The following is a 21,986-nucleotide window of genomic DNA, read 5'->3' on the forward strand; positions in this document are numbered from 1 at the left end:
GCGGTGTGGAGAGTGACCTGTGTTCGCACACAGGCTTTTTGGTGGCAGCAGCAGCAGCCTTAGCGTCTCACGCCCGCCTCTGGGGCGGCTCGCGCCCATCTCTGGAGTTCGTTTAGGCGGCGCTCTGAATCCCCTCTCCTTGAGCGCCACGAAACAAAGAGGCAAGAAAAAGTCTGTTGCCTCTTCGGCAGCTGCAGACTTTTTCCCGGTCTCCCTCCCAGCCAGCTGTGGTGCACTAACCCCTTCAGGCTGTGTTCACGCCGCCAGCCTCAGTCCTCTCCCTGCGATCCGACCGAAGCCGAGCCTCAGCTCCCAGCCCCGCCCGCCCCGGCGGGGGAGCAGACAAGCCTCTCGGGCTGGTGAGAGCTGCTTGGCACCGGTCCTCTGTGTGGGAATCTCTCCGTTTTTTCCTCTGCACCCCTGTTGCTGTGGGATCCGCGCTGATAGCCATGCCTCGTGCCCGTCTCTGGAGCTCCTTTAAGCGGCGCTCTGAATCCCCTCTCCTCGCGCGCCGTGAAACAAAGAGGGAAGAAAAAGTCTCTTGCCTCTTCGGCAGCTGCAGACCTTTTCCCGGACTCCCTCCTGGCTAGCTGTGGTGCACTGACCCTTTCAGGCTGTGTTCACGCCGTCAACCCCAGTCCTCTCCCTGCGATCTGACCAAAGCCGGAGGCTCAGCTCCCAGCCCCGCCCGCCCCAGCAGGTGATCAGACAAGCCTCTTGGGCTGGTGAGTGCTGCTCAGCGCCGATCCTCCGTGCGGGAATCTCTCCGCTTTGCCCTCCGCACCCCTGTGGCTGCGCTCTCCTCCGTGGCTCCGAAGCTTCCCCCCTCTGCCACCCACAGTCTCTGCCCACGAAGGGGCTTCCTAGTGCGTGGAAATCTTTCCTCCTTCACGGCTCCCTCCCACTGGTGCAGGTCCCGTCCCTATTCTTTTGTCTCTGTTATTTCTTTTTTCTTTTGCCCTACTCAAGTACGGGGGGAGTTTCTTGCCTTTTGGGAGGTCGGACGTTTTCTGCCAGCGTTCAGTGGGTGTTCTCTGGGAGCAGTTCCACGTGTAGATGTATTTCTACTGTATCTGTGGGAAGGAGGTGATCTCCGCGTCTTACTCTTCTGCCATCTTCTCTCCTCCCAACAGTGAGGATTCTTGAGGACAATGTTCAGAAGGCCAAGTTACTTCTGCCACATTCTATTTGATAACAAGGATAATAAGGACCGCCCAGATTAAAGAGATGGGAAAATAGATTCTACCAGTTAACGGCAGGAACTTCAATGTGTCATTGCCAATTTTAAGCACATGTATAGATTTCCATGACACTTATTATTCTTGCTACAATGATACCTCTTCCTCAATCATCATGTATGGCTCCGTGGGAAGTTCTCTCTTACCAGAAGACTAAGGAAGAAAAACAATGAACCTGTTTTAAAGATAATTCTGTACAATATGGTAGAATCACCCAAAAAGTGGATGACTGAGTACAATGGCTCCTCTCAGGAGAGCATTTGAGGATAGTGCTGAAGAGAAATTCATCTAAGTGGACAGAACTTAGAATAACGCACATCTTTTTTCAGTTTTCTTGGAGGAAAGATGACCAGGGGTACACATTTATTCAGGGATGATTAGGCTAGATGGTCATGGATGTAGTAGGAACACGATTAGAACACTGGTAATAACAGTCTATTGGAGAAGTTTGTAGAAGGGCCTAACAGAATATATAGAGAATATGGAGATATTTATGTCCAGTTAAATGCATAACAAAGGGTAACTACTGCTGAAGGGGTTTTCACAGGTTAGGTGGATAAGAAGACCTGTGCTGCTTATGTTATTTAGCCTCTTTCCTCAGATACCCCAGTCATTGCTCATTGGTTTCATAAACAAAATCTGGGTCCCTGATGGTGGCGGGGGGTGGGGGTTATGCATGAGCTCAACAACATGGACTTTTATTCATTAAGGCTGATCTGGCTACCACAGAGCTGAGTGTCAAAACTGCCTATAGAAAAGACCAACAGTGAAATCCTTATATGGTACCATTCTCTGGGAGAAGAGACTGTCACTTGGAGACAGGTGATTAGAATGAACCTCTTCTACCACAGAAAGAATAACAGTGTATCTTCACTAGAATATATACAGTTTAGATTTGTATTTGCTTTTTCTGCCCTCAGAGGTACCTCCAAAACCACCATTTTGGGACATACGGTCATGGAATACCCTGCCAGGTAAAGATTCGTTACCAATTGAGGAAAAAGGAAACATGGAATGTGTGGTATAAGAAGGAGATTATTAAGCCAACTCTGGCAACTCTGATAAGTTGCAAAAATGAGAACTTTGGAATTATGCATATTTTCTTCCTTGCTCTTTTGTATTTTACATATTGACCAATTCTTCCCTTCTCCTTTCTGAATCTCCTATTTCTAATAAAAGATATGTGAATATATTATTCAGGGTTTAAGTTAGAGGATAGCAAAGGAAATTTGGTCTGAGCTTAAAAATGAAGGACATTACTGAAAGATAAAATGACACATAAGGCTTTACGTCTACTTTTTGGGCAGAAAATGAGTATAGTTACACCATGTCAGATCAAAATGATGTTAATATCTTATTTGAAGGTTAAATTGGGTAAATCATGTGTAGGAATGCTGAGGTGAAGAATGATGTAGTCTCTGCTAGACTGTCTATTGTCAACTTGGCATCAATACCATACCTTCCTAAGGTCTCCTCTGTATTGCAGAGGAAAAACCAAAGTCTACATTTCCCAGGATCTCCTTTCATATATAGTTTTAGTTTAGCATTTGCCACTTGCATAAGGTTTAGAAGACAAAATGAAGGAGACGCTACCATTCTCTGGAGGCTGTTGCAGCTAGATCTGTGAGTAAATGTGAAATATGCAGGAGTTTTATGGTGAGCTGTTGAGAACCACTTTGATTAATGGTGCAAATTAAGATTATTGGTGGGAGCTTCATGGAAGCTCTTGTGGATTGAAGGGACTTTCTGGCAAGCTCTTATGAATTATTGGCTTTGGCTTCAGTGACCTTTGTTCTCCAAGCTCTTCTAAAAGTTGACTAAGCCCCTTATTCTTATATAAAACCCTATATATGCAGAATAACTTCTACTTTCTTCCCTAAAACAACTGGAGGGATCTATAGTGATTCTTTAGACTAGTGATTGCCAATATTGATGAATATGAGAGTCTGCTTGTATAGTTTACATCTTATGAGGGAGAACATGCCTTATAGAAAATAGTCTAAATTTAGTAAGGCTTTATTAAAATTAATTTGTATTTAATTAATCATAATGGAATCTATATACATTAAAATACATTCTTGAGATGTCATTCATTCAGTTTTTTTGGGAACACATATGCATTCAATGACTCCTTGTAGTTAACCTTGTCTCTTTTAGCTGTCCCTGTATCATCTCATCCCAGGGAAGAGCAATGGAAGACTGGAAATTTGACAACTGATGGTGTGGCTCAATACCCTCACTTTTTCAATAAGAAGTTTGAAATTTAGAAAAAGTGATTGCCTTTGATTACCCAGCTAGGACTAAAACAATCACATTCTCATTCATAATAGAAGATAGTTCCCAATAAAAAGCATCCCTATCCCAAAATGTCATTAAGTTTACAATTCTTTACTACTAGTTTTCTCATCTCTTAAATTTCATTTTGGGCTTAGAACTGTTCTTTGAAAATGCAGACATCTTGTGAGAGCAAGCAGAGGCCTGTTAGTTATACATGCATCTATATAAATTGTTTTCTCTCCAAAACTGAGTTGAGCCAATGAAAGAGTGTGGTGGACCTCACTGAGCTGCAAGGAAGAAAGTGTCTTTTGGAGCTGTGATCTCTCACTCAAAGTGATACTTCGTAGGGTAAGGCCAGCCTAATGTAGGGGATGAGTTTATGTAGCCAGATTTTATTCCAGGAAAACCAGATACTGGGCTGTTAAGAAAAAGTGCAGAAAAGAAACCCGGAAAACCTTCCCAAAGGTGTACGTACTTAGCCTAAATTTGAGGTTTATCCATGATTGGCTACGAGAACTGTGTAACTATATCCTCATGCTACTATCGTCATACAGCAAATGTTTGTTTGCTCTCTGTCACATTTTAGATAGTGCTAAAAGAAACCTATGAAGACCTTGCAGTGAATAAAACAGACAGTCCCTTTTTTCACGGAGTTTGCATTCTAGCTGCCATGCTGAGTGTAGGAGAAGTGAAAGGCTCCCTGTCTTCAAGGAACTTATAATTTTGGGGGGAGACAAGAATAATATACTAGACTAAAGAAAATACAAGATTAGGCAGAGTCAGTTACTAAATTGAATGATTTGGATGACATGAGAAAGATAAGGCTTATTTTTCCAGGTAGAAAGTTGTAGAATATTTGCAAAGAAAAGCCTGAATGGGGCACATGAAGCAGTCATACAACTATTATAAGCAGGAATACCTTGGTTTTTATATTTTGCATAGCAGCCGTCTGTATATTGAAGCAAACTGTTTCAAAGTGAAAACTTAAGTACGTTATCTATGGATTAAGTATACTGTCAGTGCATTCTACATAGATTCTCCAGATCAATTATTTTTCTGGGGCATGGGTGGCAGCTTGGAGACTCTGCTTGATATGCAACCTAACTTGGCAGCCTGGTCAGGTAAGAGGGTGTTTCCAGAGGACCTGGGAAGGTTGAGGATTCCATGCACACTCCATAAGTGAACATAGGAGACAGAGAAAGTTCAATATAGACAGTAAAGACGTAAGAGGCCAAGAAGTTATCATCGGACTATCCAGGACAGATCTAGATCATAGAATTTGTGAGTACATCTCCAATATGCAGAAGATATCAAAACTGTGTTGGTATCCTTGGCTGAATTTATTTCTTTTATTTGTTCATTCATTCTTTCAGCTACTCAAAATGTGCTGGGCACTGTTCTTACTATTATACCGTCTGTTGGGGGAAAGTAAAGAGAAAGAGGTTCATTGCCCTGCAGCTTGATAAGTGCCTGCAATTTATGTATGTGCAGGCTGTTGTGGGAGCACACTGCAGGAGCTTTTATTCCAACTGCTGTGTGGGTGGGCGGGGAGGAACAGGTGTGAGCATTCACCAGCAGAGGCACACAGAAAGCGCCCATGTGTTCATGCTCCTACTTAAGGTCGAGGGCCAAGGAAAGGCTTTTTGGGATTTTCTTTTGGTAAGTAATTAATATGTGTTTCAAGTTAAATGCCAAGAGAATGAAAGGACCTCACAGGTGCTAACTGTTATTAAAATAAGGAGAGCCTTGCTCGTCTTGCTCTGCCTAGCTTAGTGGTTATTCTTAACACTACATGTAGATTAGAATCACCTAGGCAACTTTGGAAAAAAAAGGCCAGTGCCCAGGTCTCATCTCTAGAGATTGGATTTAGGGTGAAGCCTGAGGGGGTAGGGAGATAAATAACCCCCCAGGTGATTCTAATATACAGTCAGGGTTGAGAGTCAATGCAAGTAACTCAAAGCACTCTTTTCTCTTATTAATAGTTTTCTGAGACCGCTTAATTTTCATCTCCTTTGTGAAGTCTTCTCTGCTTTGTCCATCTGTTTGTGTATTACTGAACTTTGCCATCTGTAATACCCAAGCACCTCCTGACCAATACTCTAACCTACTTAAAAGAGTGGGGCATTTGCAGCAACATGGATGGACCTAGAGATTGTCATACTAAGTGAAGTAAGTCAGACAGACAAAGACAAATATCATATGATATCGTTTATATGTGGAATCTAAAAAAAAGGTACAAATGAACTTATCTACAAAACAAAAATAGAGTTACAGATGTAGAAAACAAACTTATAGTTACCAGGGTAAGGTAAGGGGGAGGGAGGGATAAATTGGGAGATTGGGATTGACATATACACACTACTATATATAAAATAGATAACTAATAAGGACCTACTGTACAGCACAGGGAACTCTACTCAATACTCTGTAATAACCTATATGGAGAAAGAATCTAAAAAAAGAGTTGATATATGTATACTCATAACTGATTCACTTTGTTGTACAGCAGAAACTAATACCACATTGTAAATCAACTATACTCCAATAAAATTTTTAAAAAAGAGCAGGGGCTATGTCTTTTATTGCTCTTGCATCCTGGAAACTTGACTCTCAGATCTGGCTAAATTATTCAGGCTGTGAATCAGAAGTATAATTGTTTTTAATGTCTGCTGATGTTTTACACAGAAATTGGGATATTTCATAGAATATTAGTGCTGCAAGGGACCTTAACAAACCTTAATCAGATCCCTTTCATTTTATAAATGAAAATATTCAAAGACAAGTCACTTCTCTGAGTGCACAGCATTGCTGTGTGATTGGTTGTAGAACTCTCTGAGTGCCTTCCCTCTGATGCCTCAGAGGCTCTCAGGATGCACTTGTGGCATTAGGAGAAGACTAGTACAAATTTATACTTTTCCTAGAGTACTAACAACGTTAAAAACAGAGTGGGAATTAGACTATGTTTGGCTCAATGTAAGTTGAGTGGGTACTCAAGTCCCTAGAAAGGGGAATAAAATGAAGAAACTGATGGTTAGGTTAAGCAGTTCTCAACCACATTCAATTTTGTCCTCAAAGGGGCATTTGGCAATGTCTGCAGACATTTTTTGTAGCAACAACTGGGAGAGCGCTACCTGCATCTAGAGGGTAGAGGTCAAAGATCCCGCTAAACATCCTACAACGCAAAGGATAGCCCCTCACAACAAAAAATTATCCAGCCCCAAATGTCAATAGGTTGAAAAACCCTGCAGTGGATGTTCTTGTCAGCTCAAGAGAGAGGGCAAGGCCAAGAACAAAAGATAGAGAACTGCCATTTACAAACTGTATCTCCAAACATAATGGCCAAATAATTTCTTCTGTCAGGATAATAAGATGGTGAGATGTCTGATTACAGGTGAATCATTTTAAGAGCATTTGATAGTGAGATGAAGTCGTGATGGACACATTGTTAACCAATATTCTCACAAGGAAGTTCTAAATTTATCATTAGATTAATCCATTTTTTTGCTTATGCACAAAGGTCCTCTGAAGATAACTTTTGACCCTTTTGGGTCCGAGAGCCATACACTTGGTCCAAAGTCCCAGCATTAACCTCAATGTTATGGACTATATGTTTGTGCCTCCCCTAAATTTGTATGTTGAATCCTTAATCCCCTAATGTGACTGTGTTTGGAGATGTGGGCTTTAATAGAAGTAACTCAGGTTAAATGAGGTATAATCTGATAGGATTAGTGTCCCTATAAGAAGAAAGAGCTCCATCTCTCTCTCTGTGCACTAAGAGGAAAGGCCATGTGAGGATGCAGTGAGAAGGTTGCTGTCTACAAGCCAGAAAAAGAGGCTTCATCAGAAACTGAACCCTTCCAGGCCTTGATCTGTGCCTTGCAGCCTCCAGAACTGTGAGAAAGAAATTTCTGTTATTTAAACCCCCAGCCTGTGGTATTTTGATGGCACCCTAAGCAGACCAAGATACTCAGGAAGCTTGAACAACTAAAAGAGAACAGAAAATAATAAAGATCTCCAATAGTATCTTAAAGGGAAAAGGTAAGAGAGTGAAGCCCAGGCTTTCCTCCAGCGAAGACTATCAGTGAGGATCCCCCTGCCATCCCCACACCATCGCTATGTCCTAACAACTCCTTTCCAATAACAGGCAGTTCTAACTGACTCTGGTCTTTGGAAGCTAGGCCTCCTCTTGATTGCTGAAGACTTTTCAACAAAAACAAAACGTATTGAAAAATACAATTAGGAGATATTTAAATAAAAGGAAGGTAAATGATATTTTTGTGGCATAAGGATTATGTATCAGGGACCAACCATTAATAACAAAAATAAATTGTTTCCTTAAAGCCTTTAGTGCAGTACTTTTAAATATTGGGTTTGCATAAGAATTATTTAGAATACTTGTTAAAGATTCAAATTCGTGAGCCCATCAACATAGATTCCGATTTAGTGGCTTTGAAGTAGGGCCTAGAATCTGTTTATAAAACCCTGGGCATTTCTGTAACAGGCAATTCACTGATCACACTGAGAAACACTGTGTCCATACTTCACAATGAACTTTTCAAGGGCAAATTCATTCACAGTAAATTTGAGAAAATGGAGAAGAAAAGGATGAGGGAGTTGGAGAAAAGGAAAGGGACTGGGAAATAACAACAATGAAAACTGAGATATAATTCAGATATGAAGAAGTGAGGGCAGCCATGGGGCAGAATTGCATTTTAGAGCAAGTCACAGTGAAAAGGGATGGAACCTGCTAGAACTTTGTAGCAAGAAAGTTCAGTTTATTTCAGTTTATCATAACTGGCTTCTGAATTCCAGCCTTGGCATTTGCAATTGTTGGCAGAGACAACAGTTAATTCACTCTGTCTCAGTTTAAAACTTGAAACCAGTCTAGAGTCCTCTAAAAAACCTCTTTTTGATTCACTAAGGGGATTCAGGAGAAAAGATTCAGGAAATTTAAGTGCCAGCAAGAGGATGGGAATCAGGCCAGATGAAGATATACTGGGAGACATATTCCATAGGCATATCTCATAGGATATTCTATGGGCATATTCCATAGATATCTGTAACCAGACTCTACCAAGAGAAGAACCTCTCAGGGAAAACTATACCATATACACACACATTCTGTGCCCCTTAATGTTTCTTTAACTAAGGTGAAATCAGGTTTAAACAAACATCAGTCACAAAAAGGAAATGGAGTGTTTAGATATGGGTAGGCCATGGAGATATGGGAGAGATGTCTTTCTGCCTCGACGATGGTGGTGATGGGATAGCTACAGATTGTGCATAAGTATGCTGGATGTCTATTGCCAATTGTGTTACATTGGAAATTAGATTTCCCAGAATCTTGTGGGAATGCCTGATACTTTCTGAGTTGGGTTATACAAAAGTGAAGTTGCATGAGATTTAGGAGGTAGATGTGAAACAGAAGTCATTATGCTTTGAAGGTCCTTATCAATGAGACATGGTGAGAGAGAGACACAAAGGAAGAGGTGGGTTCCAATTTGTTCTTGATCTTCTCAACTGGTAACCTTGATGACCAGCAGCATCCACGGTCTGCTACCTGACATTTCCTGGTAAATGCATAGAACCAAAAACCTTCTGCAGACTTCTATAGCCCTTCCCACAGTTGGACTACAACAGCTAGGTGCTCCCATCTTCCAAATGTTCCTGCAAGCTCCAATTCATTCAGTCACACTATGGCTAGTTAATGACTTTTCGCTGATCCTTCCACTCCAAACCTTTACTTCCCCAGTGACTCCCTCAGTCGCATAAGGTCTAATTCCTATAATAAATTTCTTTTTCCATGATACTTGTGATGATACTGCTTCCCAGACTAAACCTGATTAATAACAACCTCATGTCACTTCCCTCCACTAACCCTTCCAATGCATACCAGCCTGATGGGTCTTCAAAGCACAAAGACCACTGAGGAAGAAACAATTCTCCATATATCCTCAAGATAACTCTTCCCATAATAATTAGTATCCAGATCTGAAAGCTTCCTTTTAGTGAGTACTAGAGACAGGTTGGATGAGTGTAGCTATTGCTTTGCAACAATAAGAAATTGGGGGCATCCCTCAATTTATAAAGAGTTTGGACTGAGACACATGGACTTTAGGGATAATTGTAAAATCTGTTGAGCCCAGATGACTGTCAGTGACCATAAGCCTGGATATAAGCTTAGAATACTAGGTGAGGAAGTCAAATGACAGGCAAGTGGATATGCTCCAGACAAGCCACTTGGAGTAAGTAGCTTTAGGGGAGTGATTGCAAATGCAGAAATCAAAGGGGCTGCCAGGAGGTGTGAAAATGACAACTTAAAGGACAATTTAAGATGCTTTAAAGCCAAAGGGAGACACTCTGCAGGGCAAATAATGCGTTACTTTCCTTTTCTAGGGAACTAGAGATTTTAAGTGCAGTCTGCTCACAGCCAGAGGAGACCACAGGAAGTTCACATTCTGGGTCAGTAATACCAGTGGTTGAGGTTCTGCAGGGTGTGGGTCCCACCATACTCAGTGGCAGTGGCCACTAAACTCTGCTTTGGATTGGTGGTCTGCAGAGCTTGCGGTGACTCAGCACACTCGCTCCCCAGATAGAAGGTAGATGAGCAAAGAGAGTAGCGACAATCCCGTTTATGACTGGACTTTAGGTTAGTTAGTAAAACACATCTTTATTTCTACACAGCTGTTTCAATGCTTTTCTTCTTTCATCTGTTTTATAGAAAATATTTTATGAGGATTTCTAACCTTACTGAGGCTGAAATAATAAGGAAATTTATTTTTCAAACTTCAGACCAATGGGTAGATGGGGATATGCTTCCTTCCTGGAGTCCTGTGGCAATAGCATCAGCTGCTCCTCCTGAGTGCTGATGGGTGGCATGGCTGCAGGGATGTGCACACAGAGGGATGGATATTGAGACTCAGCAATGGACAGTTCACAGTTCCTGCTCCTTCCCCCCTGGTATGAGCCTCAAAGTTTTTCTTTTTCCACTCTTTGGCATTCTCCATGGGAAAACACTCTCCCTTTCCTCTTCAAGTAAAAGGAAAATTCACTGTCAGTTCAAAACCTCTGAAGGATTATCCTGAGGTTCAAAACTGTGTGCTGACCCCTGCCTTTAACTGCAATCGCTTCCCACCCTGATGCCTCACTAAATTATTCCCGAACCTGAAAATTGCCCCCTCCCTCACCACAAATGAGACAGTCCTCTGAGTAGGGGGCTAGCTGAGGGCAGCAGCTGCATGAGCTTGGCAACTACTCCTGAAGGGATAAGATTATCCTGTGATAATCAGACCTTCCTCCCTCAGGGGCACTGGGGCTTGTAACTGTTATGCTTATCTCTCCTTTATGTGTAAGTAAAGGAAGGGTCATACCTTGATTCCCTTAAGCTGTCAGTTGAAATCATGTTTAACTGGGAGAGTGAAGCTTCCAGGCCTCCTTAAAATGCTAATGAGCTTTGAGACGTGTGATGGCAAGGGCTTCTGACTTGGGTTTGCTGGTGTCCAGGGCTGCTGTGGATGTAATAGAGCTCTGTCCCTACATTAAAGTGCCTTCCTCTTTAGCCCTTTCAAGGTATCCTGAAGACTGTGGAACTCTTTCTCTATCAGACATGTGGTGTCACCACCAGCACATTTCTCCAATCCACTAGCTCCCCAGATAACCCCATAGAATTGGTGGAGGCATGACAACTGAGAGGCAAACAAAGTTGGTCTCTGGTGCATTCCCATCAGAACTCATGGAGAGCTTCACAGGGGATGGGACTAGCAAAGCCAAAAATAGAAAGTGGCAAACCCTGGATAGTGAAACCTGGGCAAGATGCCAAGATGTAGTCTGCAAAGAAAATGCAGGACTGGGAAAAAAGTCAGGGTCAGATCCCCAATTAACACAATAGAAACCCACAATTCCAACAAGAATTGGCATTTCTGGGGCTGCTGGGGCCAGAAATAGACTGGAGCTTATCAGGAGAATGTCCTGTGAATTAGTGTTGGCGATCACCCCCTGATACAGTTCTCTTGACAATTTTTCCCTAGGGCAGGACTTCTATCTTACCTCAAGGATGCACCTCTATCAGTCTTAAAGGGCCAGTATTCAGAATTCTTCACAATTTTCCTCTCACAGATTTTTTGTTGTTGTTGTCCCCTAATCTGATTGTTGTCTCTCCCAAAAGGTGGAGTACCGAGACTGGAGTACTAAGCTAATTGCTGTGCTTCACTGAGTTTCTGTTCCTCCTTGAAGACAATTTACACACTCTCTTTCCCCTATCTATAGTAATATCAACCTTGGGTGTGTCACTTAGTGCTGGGTGCACTTGCTGGCCCCAAATTCAGAACTGACTAACTCGTTAAAAGATGTTAATGGCAGGTAAGGAGCTGTTATTCATCTTTGTATTTGCCTTTTAATAGAGAATTTACTTTCTCCAAAACCCCCTCTAATGAAAGAGGGGAGAACCTGCCTATTTTGACACCTCTCAAATCCTGTCCTATGGGTGTTATCTATTCCACCTACTAGCCCAAGAAAATACTGAAGTAAAGAACAGAACATCTCTCAGCTTAAAGAATGTTTCCCAGGCCAGTGGAATCGGGCAGTTGGCAACTCCTAAATCTGTTTGCAGACAGTGCTGAAAGTTGAGATTAGTCTAGCTGCAGGATTGGATACAATCTTTGGATTGCCTTGCCAAATATGGGTTAAAATGACTTTGGCTGCTGTAAACGCCAGCTTCAATGGAGGAAGAAGCTTCTCTTTCTCTCATCTTTTCTGAACTCCTGGGGCCTAACAGTCAGTGTTTGGCTTAGAAAGGGATTCGGTACCTTTTTATTATAGTTTTGATGTCAACCCCAGTGCCACATGGGAAGCCTTCTTATGTTCAAGGGGCAGCCACAGCAGAGAACAGCAATCTGCGTTTTTCTTTCTTTCTTTTTTTTTTTTTTGTTGCTGAGATAATTTTCAAGGACACAGTGTTTGTGTTTCCAAATTACCCCTCCACTTTTCAATTTTTGTACCCCCTTATATATCCCCATATATCATTTTCATGGTTTTGTGGTCTTAGGCTGTCTTTCCTTTGAGAGGAAAGCAATCTGATAATAAGCCGATATTAAGTATTCAGACCTCAGTATATTATTCCTTTAAAGGGTGTTTAGATTTTAAAAAAAGGTTACAGGAAGAGAGCAATACTTAAACCACATTTGTCTTACATGCAAAAACATTTTTTTGCCCAAAATATAAGTATCAGTTTCCATAACCCAAGCAAACTCTGGAAAAGTTCAGTCCTCTCTTGGTAGAAGAGGATTCTTAACCACTGCGCCACCAGTGGTTGCAGTGGTTAACTGAAGCTTCAATTCATATTGTTGGTATTACAGGTAAAGCAATGGCTTCTGTGGTTTAATTAATTAATAAATGTCTATAATCCAGAAGATTATAGAATTTGGGTGGGAAGTTGATGTGGGAAGAGGGTGTAGAGCAATAAGGCAGAATGATGGGAGCCCCAGAAGATGAGCGTGCATTGTTTATATGGTCACTGCTCACCACTGTTCATTGGTATCAGGGTATGATCAGCTCTGATCATTAACACCTTGAAGTCTTTAATCCTTTTTAGACACCTATGCTGTTTAAAAGATAAACTTACAAAAATAACTACCATGATACTCTATAAAGTATAATAATTTTGTTGGAAGATTAATATTAGTATGGATATTTGTGGTGGTATCATAAAGTAGACAGTTTTAGCTGTTTGTGACGTAAACATTGATGGGACACATAGACTCCAGATGAAATGTATACTATGTTCAATGTTAAAAAGAAAAATGTTTCCACTGCAGACATATGTTCCTGGGACAGAGAAGTCTGTTAAGAAAATCTTTTCTGTCAATAGCACACATTATAATGGTGGCTGATATCTTGACCAGGGATGTTTGTGGTATGGGAGATAAAGACATGAATACTAAGAATGTTGCTTTTTTGCTCAACTGACATCGGAGAACTTGATTCATACATCTACAAATACGGATTTTTTAAGGTGATCATGTGCTAAAGCAGCTAAGTTGTTGTGATAATGTCTTGTGTTAAAATGAATCATTTTCAAAATGTGAATTTACTTTTTTAACAAGGAGTGTTCTTTTTCTGAACTGGATGTACATGTTTAGCTCTAGCAGGTAGAGTGGTTGTTAATAATTCACATTCCCATCACTGGGATATGAAAGTTCCAGTCATCATCATTCATTTTAGCCATTCGGTGCTATTGTATATTATTTTGGTTTTAATTTGCATTGTCCTGATAACTAATGAACATGAGAACCTTTTCATATGTTAATTTGTCTTTTGGACTTCTGGATTTCAAGAAGTTCCTCTTCAAATCTTTTGCTTATTTTTCTGTTGGCTTTCCTGTTGGAGTTCTTTATATATGCTGGGCATGAGTCTTTTTTGGATTCATGTATTGCAAATACCATCTCACTCACTGCAGTTTTCCTTTTAACTCTTATTGGCTTCTTTTTGTAAACAGAAGTTCTTAAATTTAATAAAGCCCAATTTATCAGCACTTTTTTTTCATGGAAAGGCATTTTATTTTAAATATAGCAGTATGTACAATGTCAATCTCAAACTCCCAATCTATCTCTCCCCCCTCAGCACTTTTTATTAGAGCACTTTTTGTATTGTGTTTAAGCAGTCTTTGCCTACTTCATCTTAAAGAGATTCGCCTATGATTTCCTCTAAAACAATGATTGGTTTTCTGTTCATATTTAGATATATCGTCCATGTGGAACTGATTTTTTATTTATGATATTTTTTTTCCACAAGCACCATTTATTGAAAAGCCCATCTCTTTCCCAAGGTACTATAATGTTATCTTTATCATAAATTAGATGACCTTATAGGCATGGGTCAGTTTCTGGATTCTCCATTCTGTTCTACTCCTTTATGTTTGTTTTGCTACACTTTTGCCAAAAGTACACTCTCTCAAGTATTAAAACCTTATAATAAGTTTTGCCATCTGGAAATATAAAACTTTCAGCTGACGTCCAGGAAGAGGATTTATACTTCTTCAAGATTACCTGAGCTGTTCTTAGCCTTTTGCATGACCGTATAAAATTAGAACAAGCTTGTCAATTTATACTCACACATACTCATGTTGTGATTTATATTTGGATTGACTTGAATCTCTATTAATTGGGGAGAATTAGTCTCTACAATATTGAGTTTTCCAATCCATGGTCATGGTATATTCTTAAATTTATTTAGTTTTTCTTTTATTTCTCTCAATAATACAGTTTTTGGTATTCATCTCTTACATATGCTTTATTAGATTTATTATTAGGTATTTGATGTTTTTGATGCTATTATAAATTTTAAATGGCATATTTAAAATTTTTTATTTGTTTGCCACTAGTCTATAGAAGTTCAGTTGATGATTCCTTCAAATATTTTTTTTGCCCATTCTCTTACTACTGTGTCTCCAATTATATTTGTTTTTGTGTTCATATGCGTCTTTGCACTTTTCTGAATATTCCATTTTTTTCTGTGCTTTAGATTGCAAGGTATCTGTATCTATAGATCATCTACTTATAATCTGTCTAATCTAGTGTTCTGTGTATTATGGGTGTTTTAACTTATCCCTCAGGTTCTTATTTTCAAGTATTTTAAGTTCTGGAATTTCTATTGATTCTTTGTTTTTTTACAAGTTCTGGTGATATTTTCTACTTGTAACCCATTTTATTTATATCTCTGACTATCTTAAAAACACATTTATCATTTTAACATCAAAGTTTTTATTCTTTCCGGAAGCATAATCTAGATCACTGTCAGTTTATTATTACGTTTTTCTCATTGTTCTCAACTTTCTCATTCCTTTATAGCATGCCTAGTAATTTTTGATTGAATGCTTGATGTTGTATATAAACATTGTTAGTGAAAGAAGATATCTTCTTCTGAGAGGATTCACCCTTTCCTCTGTTAGGCTCATTCAATGGTGGCTGATTATCTTTATTCCAATCAGGGACTGAGTTCAATTGACCCTGGGCTGCAATTTTGGAAGGCTCAATCTGGTGTATTCCTAGAGAACTTTCAGTCGAATGGTGGCTCTTGAACTCTAATCTTTCTGTCCCTAGGACTGCCATACTATCAACAGTTCTGCCCTGCTTTTCAGAGCCTTCTGATTATCTTTTAACTTTCCACCCTGTGCATTCTCAGAATTTGACAAATCTCTTGATGGAGGAATCAGACACGTATGAATTTTCTCAAACCTCTAATATAGTCTCTGAGTCCTATGAGACCACAAAATATACTGGTTACCAGTCCCCAGTAGTGGTCTTCTGAGCAGGTAAAGCCTAGCCTGAATATTTCTGCTTTTTTCCTGTTGTAAGAATCGACCAATGCTCCTAGGAAAAGAGTGTCTGCAGATCACCACCTCATCTCTCTTAGACTTAAAGAAGTGAATTTTGAATGAAAAATAGGTTGAATGCAAGGGAATCTGAAGGGTGTGTGTGTGTGTATGTGCGTGTGCATGTGTAAAATGGTCTCTGTATGGAAAGTATTTAATTTTACTTATTAGAAGTGAATAGAAAAAAATCCATAACATAATGATTTTTTAAAAACAGTAATTTGAATAAATTTAAGAGTGGAATGTGGAACCATTAATGATCTGAAGGGTGTAATTTGAAATATTCAGTTATAGTTCACAGCATTTTAAAGAGGAAATTATGTGCTATTCTGGTGTTCTAGAACTTGGGATTTCATAGTCCCTGTGAATGTAAATGGTCTTCACTACTATTTAACTTTTGTTGTCTTTCTGGATATGTGTTTCTCCGAAAAGGTTGCAGGGCAAAGTTTAGGTTGTATACTCCCCCATCCCCCGCCCTTGGTGCTATGTTCAAGTTCACAATAGGATATTAGTTCACCTTTGCTGGCTGAGGAAGTTCTTAATGCTGTTCACACTATTTCTGTCTCTCTGCCTTTGAGGCACATGGGAAAATTAAACTTACTGAGTCTCTAACATTTGGACCAATTCTAATTCTGGCCAATGAGTTGTGAGAGGAATTGTTGTATGCCACTTCCAGGCCAGAGCATTTAAGTAGTGATGAGACCTCCCAGAGCACACTTTCCTAATGCTACAGTGGCTATCAGCTTCCAGGTAGTGGCTGCTCTGTCAGCCTGGGGCCTGAAGTTGAGCATGTAGTGGAGTAGAGATCTCAGCCCACCCAAGATGGACATGTATCAATAATATGAACAAGAAAGGGAACTTTGTTGCTCTCAGATAGTGAGATTTTTGGGGTGTTTGTTACTATAGCACTACTAATCCATTCTGACTGACACAGTAATTGATTGATTACTTCTAAAGTTTCAGTTGCCAAACTGCTCCAAGAAAAAAAACCAAACATGTGGGACAACCACATGACTGGTTCATTTTCCTGGCTTTGGCTAATCAGGCAGCATGGACATTTGGTACCTTTCTCTCGAGTTGAAATATTTAAAGAGTGTGTTTCTGTTAGCAGCACATGTACCTAGACAGATGTGAGGCTTTGAACACATGGAGACCAAAAATCCCTCATCGATGTCTCCAAGATTGTATACCTTAGGATACCTGAGTATCTTTACTTAGTGGCATACATTATTAACAGTATAACACCTGCTTAAGCATTCTATACAGGCATATATTTTAATGCATTCGTCAGGCATCAGGTGTGCTTTCCAGAAGCGGCTATTTATGAACTTCATATTTCTCCTCTGTGCATTCTAAATATACATGCCTTAACTTCACTCTGTGCTTTCATATCTCATGGAATGAGTACATTTTCAAGAAAAGAAACAATCAGTTTTCAGGCAACATATCATGATGTTGAATATCTTGGTCACATCCTCTCTTGCCATTTTTTTCTGTTGTGTTTAACATTCCTATACTTTGCAATGTCTTCACCTTTTCAGTTACTCTCAGCTTGGTACCAGAGTATCTCTAGGGCTCTGCTCAAACCTGAAGGTTTCCTGATTATTGTCTTTTTAGATTGAGGCCACACAGTAGGAGTTTCACCAGATGGAAATGCTAATGGTGGGCCTGTACAGGTCTAGAAGGTCTCTTCTGAAGTCATTCCTGGGAGTTCCCTGAGGTGTAAAAATATATTGGAGGAATACAGGCAACTCCAGAGGGAAGACAGATAACACAAACATCTAAAAATTGCATAGGAGGGAAGGGAACATGTCATTTTCAGACTCCTGTCATAGTTGTCATTTTTCTTGGTTAAAGTCATGGAAATCCGAGGCCAACCAAGAAAAATTATTCATTGGCTGCTTGAAAGATACTCTTTTTTTTGTATGTTTATTTCATATTTATTGAGAAGCAAAAGAAAAAGAAAAAAATGTGTAACATGGTGAGGCCCCGTAGAGAACACGCATGAATTAGGAACCAGCTTAATATTGAGGAACTTATACTGTATTTAAGGAAAGAAATTCACACTTCTAAAACAATTATGATATAGTAGGCAAAACACATTATTCATTATTCGTAGTTCATTCATCCAATTATTTCTTAATTTATCCCTTAAGCAAGTAAATATGGAGAACAACACATCGTGAAAATAGAAAATTAATAATAATGATAATTCTTAACGCTAACATTTATTAGGTGCTGTAATGTGAAATATAATTCTATTCGAAGAATTTTTAAGAATTAGCTCATTGAATTTTCAGTGCCTCAGTTTCTTCTTCATTTTAGCAAGGAAGAATTTGAGGCCAGAAAGGCTTTGTAGATTGCCCAAGGTCAACACAGCAGGTCAGTGGTGGAATTGTGAGGTGAATCCAGACCATCTGACCCCTGATCCTGTGGGATCTCCTGCACAGTTTTGAATCCATGAAACTATAAAGAGGCATCTAAGACCCTTGGCAGAAAGGAATTAGAAGTACTACCACTTCCTTTCAAATTTATATTAATTAAAAAATGTCTGGTAGTCTAAGGTGGCCCTGATAATAGCTAGAGGAAAGTGACGGTATACAAGTCTCAAGAGAGAAAATTTATCAGAGCTAAGGAAGTGTTGATGGTGGCAAGATACTGGATTTTTGATGAAATGAAGAACAGGACTAATTATTGGAGATAAGCTCTGGCTCTAGTCTTTCCTGATGCTTTCTGACCTTGTTACTCTGGAGAAAATATGGATATCAGCTGAACATGTTGTAGGCCTGCCAGATTTTCTATAGGATGTTTACACAGCTGAGATCTGTACAAGTGGCAGCAGTGGTGTAGATGGAAACACTAGATTGGATCCAGCAGTGTTAGGTTGCCCAATCAGCCTACATCTCTGAGGGATACCAGGGATTTGGCAGTACCATAACGACCAGCACCTCTACACCAATGAACTATCCAGAGACCCTTGGTGAAAGAATTAGGTCTCCAGGGCAGTGGTCTCTGAATTATTGGGTTGGCCAAAAGTTCATTCAGGTTTTTGTGTAAAACATTTTCGGGTTACAGAAAAACCCGAACGAACTTTTTGGCCAGCCCAATATGTCATTATACATCTCTATTGGTAAAAAGAAACAAAACAAAAAGCACCTGTAAACATAAATATATATTTATTTATAAATTAAAAAAGACATCATGGTACCGATAGATTATGAACATTAAAAATATAACCAAAATGTAATTTTCTTTTCTTTTTTTAAAAAAATATTTATTTAATTAATTATTTGGCTGGGTCAGGTCTTAGTTGCAGCACGTGGCATCTTCATTGCAGCATGCGGAATCTTTCGTTGGAGTGTGTGGGCTTCTCTCTAGTTGTGGCACATGGGCTCTAGAGAGTGAGGGTTCTCTAGTTGTGGTGTATGGGCTTAGTTACCCCATGACATGTGGGATCTTCACTCCCCACCCAGGGATAGAACCTGTGTCCCCTGCACTAGAAGGTAGATTCTTAACCACTGGACTACCAGCAAAGTCCCCAAAATATAATTTTCAAATAATGCAAGATAAAATATACAATATTATAAAATGTATCCCCAAATATCATGACATCATAACCATCAATAGCTATATCACAAGACACTATGTACAGTAGAATAAGAATATCTAATTATATAATCTAGTGTTTTGTCTCATAACATTCCTGATGAAGAGCTATATTATCTCTATATCTCTATATCTATACTACACATAGGTACTTCAGCTCTGCCATTTTCTTATTATTCATTTATGTTTATATTATTACTGCTATTAACTTCATTTTTTCCAAATAACTTTGAAAGAAATATTTTAAGCTATTGCTTTGTTGTGGTGTTAATGTAGTTAAAAATAGACAACATCGCCCACAAATCCACTTAATTAGGCACAAATAAAATGTAACACATTACTTTACTTGGAAAACAAATGGAAGAATAAGGCTCCCATTGTCCACCCTTTGGCTTTGAGAAATTTCTGCTTTTTCCTGAGGATTTCTGTATGTTGCATGGGACATGAGACCTTTTCACACAAGATTCAATGCAGGCAATTTGTATATTAAATATTGATAAAATTAATTTCCTAGTTTTAAGATGAATTTCAATAAAAATTCTGTTTTCTTTCTGTCTCTCACTGATCACCTTATACAACTCACTTTAGAGACAGCTCCCCTTAAACTTCTTTTTTATTTAGGAAACTGAAGCAAATTTATTTCAAGAAAGGCATTTCTGTTGATAGCACACAGACACTAGTTTTTGATACTTGGGTTACTATTAGAATTACAATATAGGTTCTACAAGTTTAAAAGAGTGAGATTGTTTTTAGCAGGAGGGATTATGAGTCTGCATTGAGGAGATGGGATTCAAGCTATCATTGAAAAATGGAAGGGATATTGATAGAAATGTAGTTATTCCAGGTGAAGGAATTGGAACGAGTAAAGCAAGTACTGTTAGAGGACATAAGGAAGCAGAGCTTAGGGACACAATCATCAATTTAATTTTAGATATAATGAGCTTGCATTGCTGCTCAGATATACAGGTGACAATGTCTCTCAAGCAGATGTCTCTTTAGGGCTGGTGTTTTGGAGCAGTTTTGAGACTAGAGTCATTGATTTAGGAATCATCTTCATAACAATATTTTCTAAAGTCATGGAAGTGATTCATCAAGAGAGAGTAGGGAGAGCATAAGGACTGCTTTTATGAATAATGAGTATACTGAATGCTCTTTGGAAGCCTTTTTCATCTACTTTTTAGGTTTCCTTCTCTTTCTGGAAAGTTGAGATTGTTGGAAGAGTGACTACCAGATCTGTGAGTCTTTGGAGCAGAATGAAGGTTATCAAAGTTAGTGCTGGATGTGTATATCCACAGACATTACGTCTTCTCAGTGGAAAGAATAGGTTGGTCATGTGTGTAGTAGAGCTAGAACCAGATTGGAACTTGAATTTGAGAAGTTGCATTGAGTGATGGATAATTAAAGCTGTGTGATCAAGAAAGGAAGGGCTTTATATTAATATCAAAATATGAGATCAAGAGGGCATGCCTTGAAGCATTAAGGAAGTAATTTTAAAATCTTACTTAATCAACAAACCAAATATTGACAGCATTCCCAACTTCAGCTAGAGTAATAGCAGATGATGACACAGTCTTTTCTCGAAAATGTTTCATTTTGTTTGTAGAGAAAGAAGAGAGAATAATTTGTTGATAAAATAACAAACATAGAATTGGATAATTAATTGTCTTTGTGATGGCGGGGCAATAATAGCTATAAGTATTTTTAGAATGATTTTCTCTGATTCTCAAACAATGTGTTGAGGAAGGACATAGGCTGAAATTTGATGAACTACATTTTCTGTATCAAATTAGTTGTATGTTATTCCATAACCACATTTTAATATCAATGCACAAGGTATGTTTATTGCTTAGTTCGAATATTTAAAGTGTTGAAATACATAATATTAGGGTGTATTCTTTATGCTTTTCAAAAATGTTCTCATGAAACTTTAAAAAATGTGTACATGACATATAAATAACATGCAGAGATAAACTCTTAGAGGAACAGCTCTATGGTATAGTGGAGTGAACACTGGATTTGGAATCAAACTTTTATTTATGTCCATTTCCAGTCTTTGAACAAGTGACCTAACCTCTTGAAAAATAATCTCATCTTCAAAGTAGAGATCCTAATATCTGCTGTGACTGCCTCTCAGGGTTCTCAAGAAGATGCAGCGAGATCAAGCATATGCAACGATAACAACTGAAAGGTGCTAAACCAACACCAGGCAAGATATCAATTTATATGCATGTTCCCTTGTATGTAAACTTATATGCATGTTTTTTCTCTTAAGGAATATTTTTTCACCAAGCTAAATATTGTTTCTCGTAAGAGAAGCCTTCCAAGTAAGGTTGATATTTGTACAAATTTCATCTTAATTCATAAACATTTTACGCCAAAAATAATGCTATTTTAAACACAGTAAGTGCCGGCTTTTGCCTGGGGCCACTGGAAGCTCTGCAAAAGAGGCAGGAGGAATTTAAAGGCCTTAATCATATTTTCCCACTTAAACTGTTAGT

The 21,986-nt window shown here is 39.1% G+C and overlaps 1 long non-coding RNA gene across 1 annotated transcript in view; it reads left to right on the top strand.

The window, feature by feature from the left end:
* The first annotated feature begins 320 nt into the window (after positions 1–320).
* The window catches only part of LOC309639064, a 124,789-nt gene continuing 103,123 nt past the window's right edge, over positions 321–21,986 (top strand). Inside the window, exon 1 of the long non-coding RNA XR_014251445.1 lies at positions 321–359. This is a non-coding gene — a long non-coding RNA (uncharacterized lncRNA). The remainder of the gene's footprint in view (positions 360–21,986) is intronic.

Source organism: Balaenoptera physalus (assembly GCF_965194825.1).
Source record: "Balaenoptera physalus genome assembly, chromosome: 12".
NCBI classification, from domain to species: domain Eukaryota; kingdom Metazoa; phylum Chordata; class Mammalia; order Artiodactyla; family Balaenopteridae; genus Balaenoptera; species Balaenoptera physalus.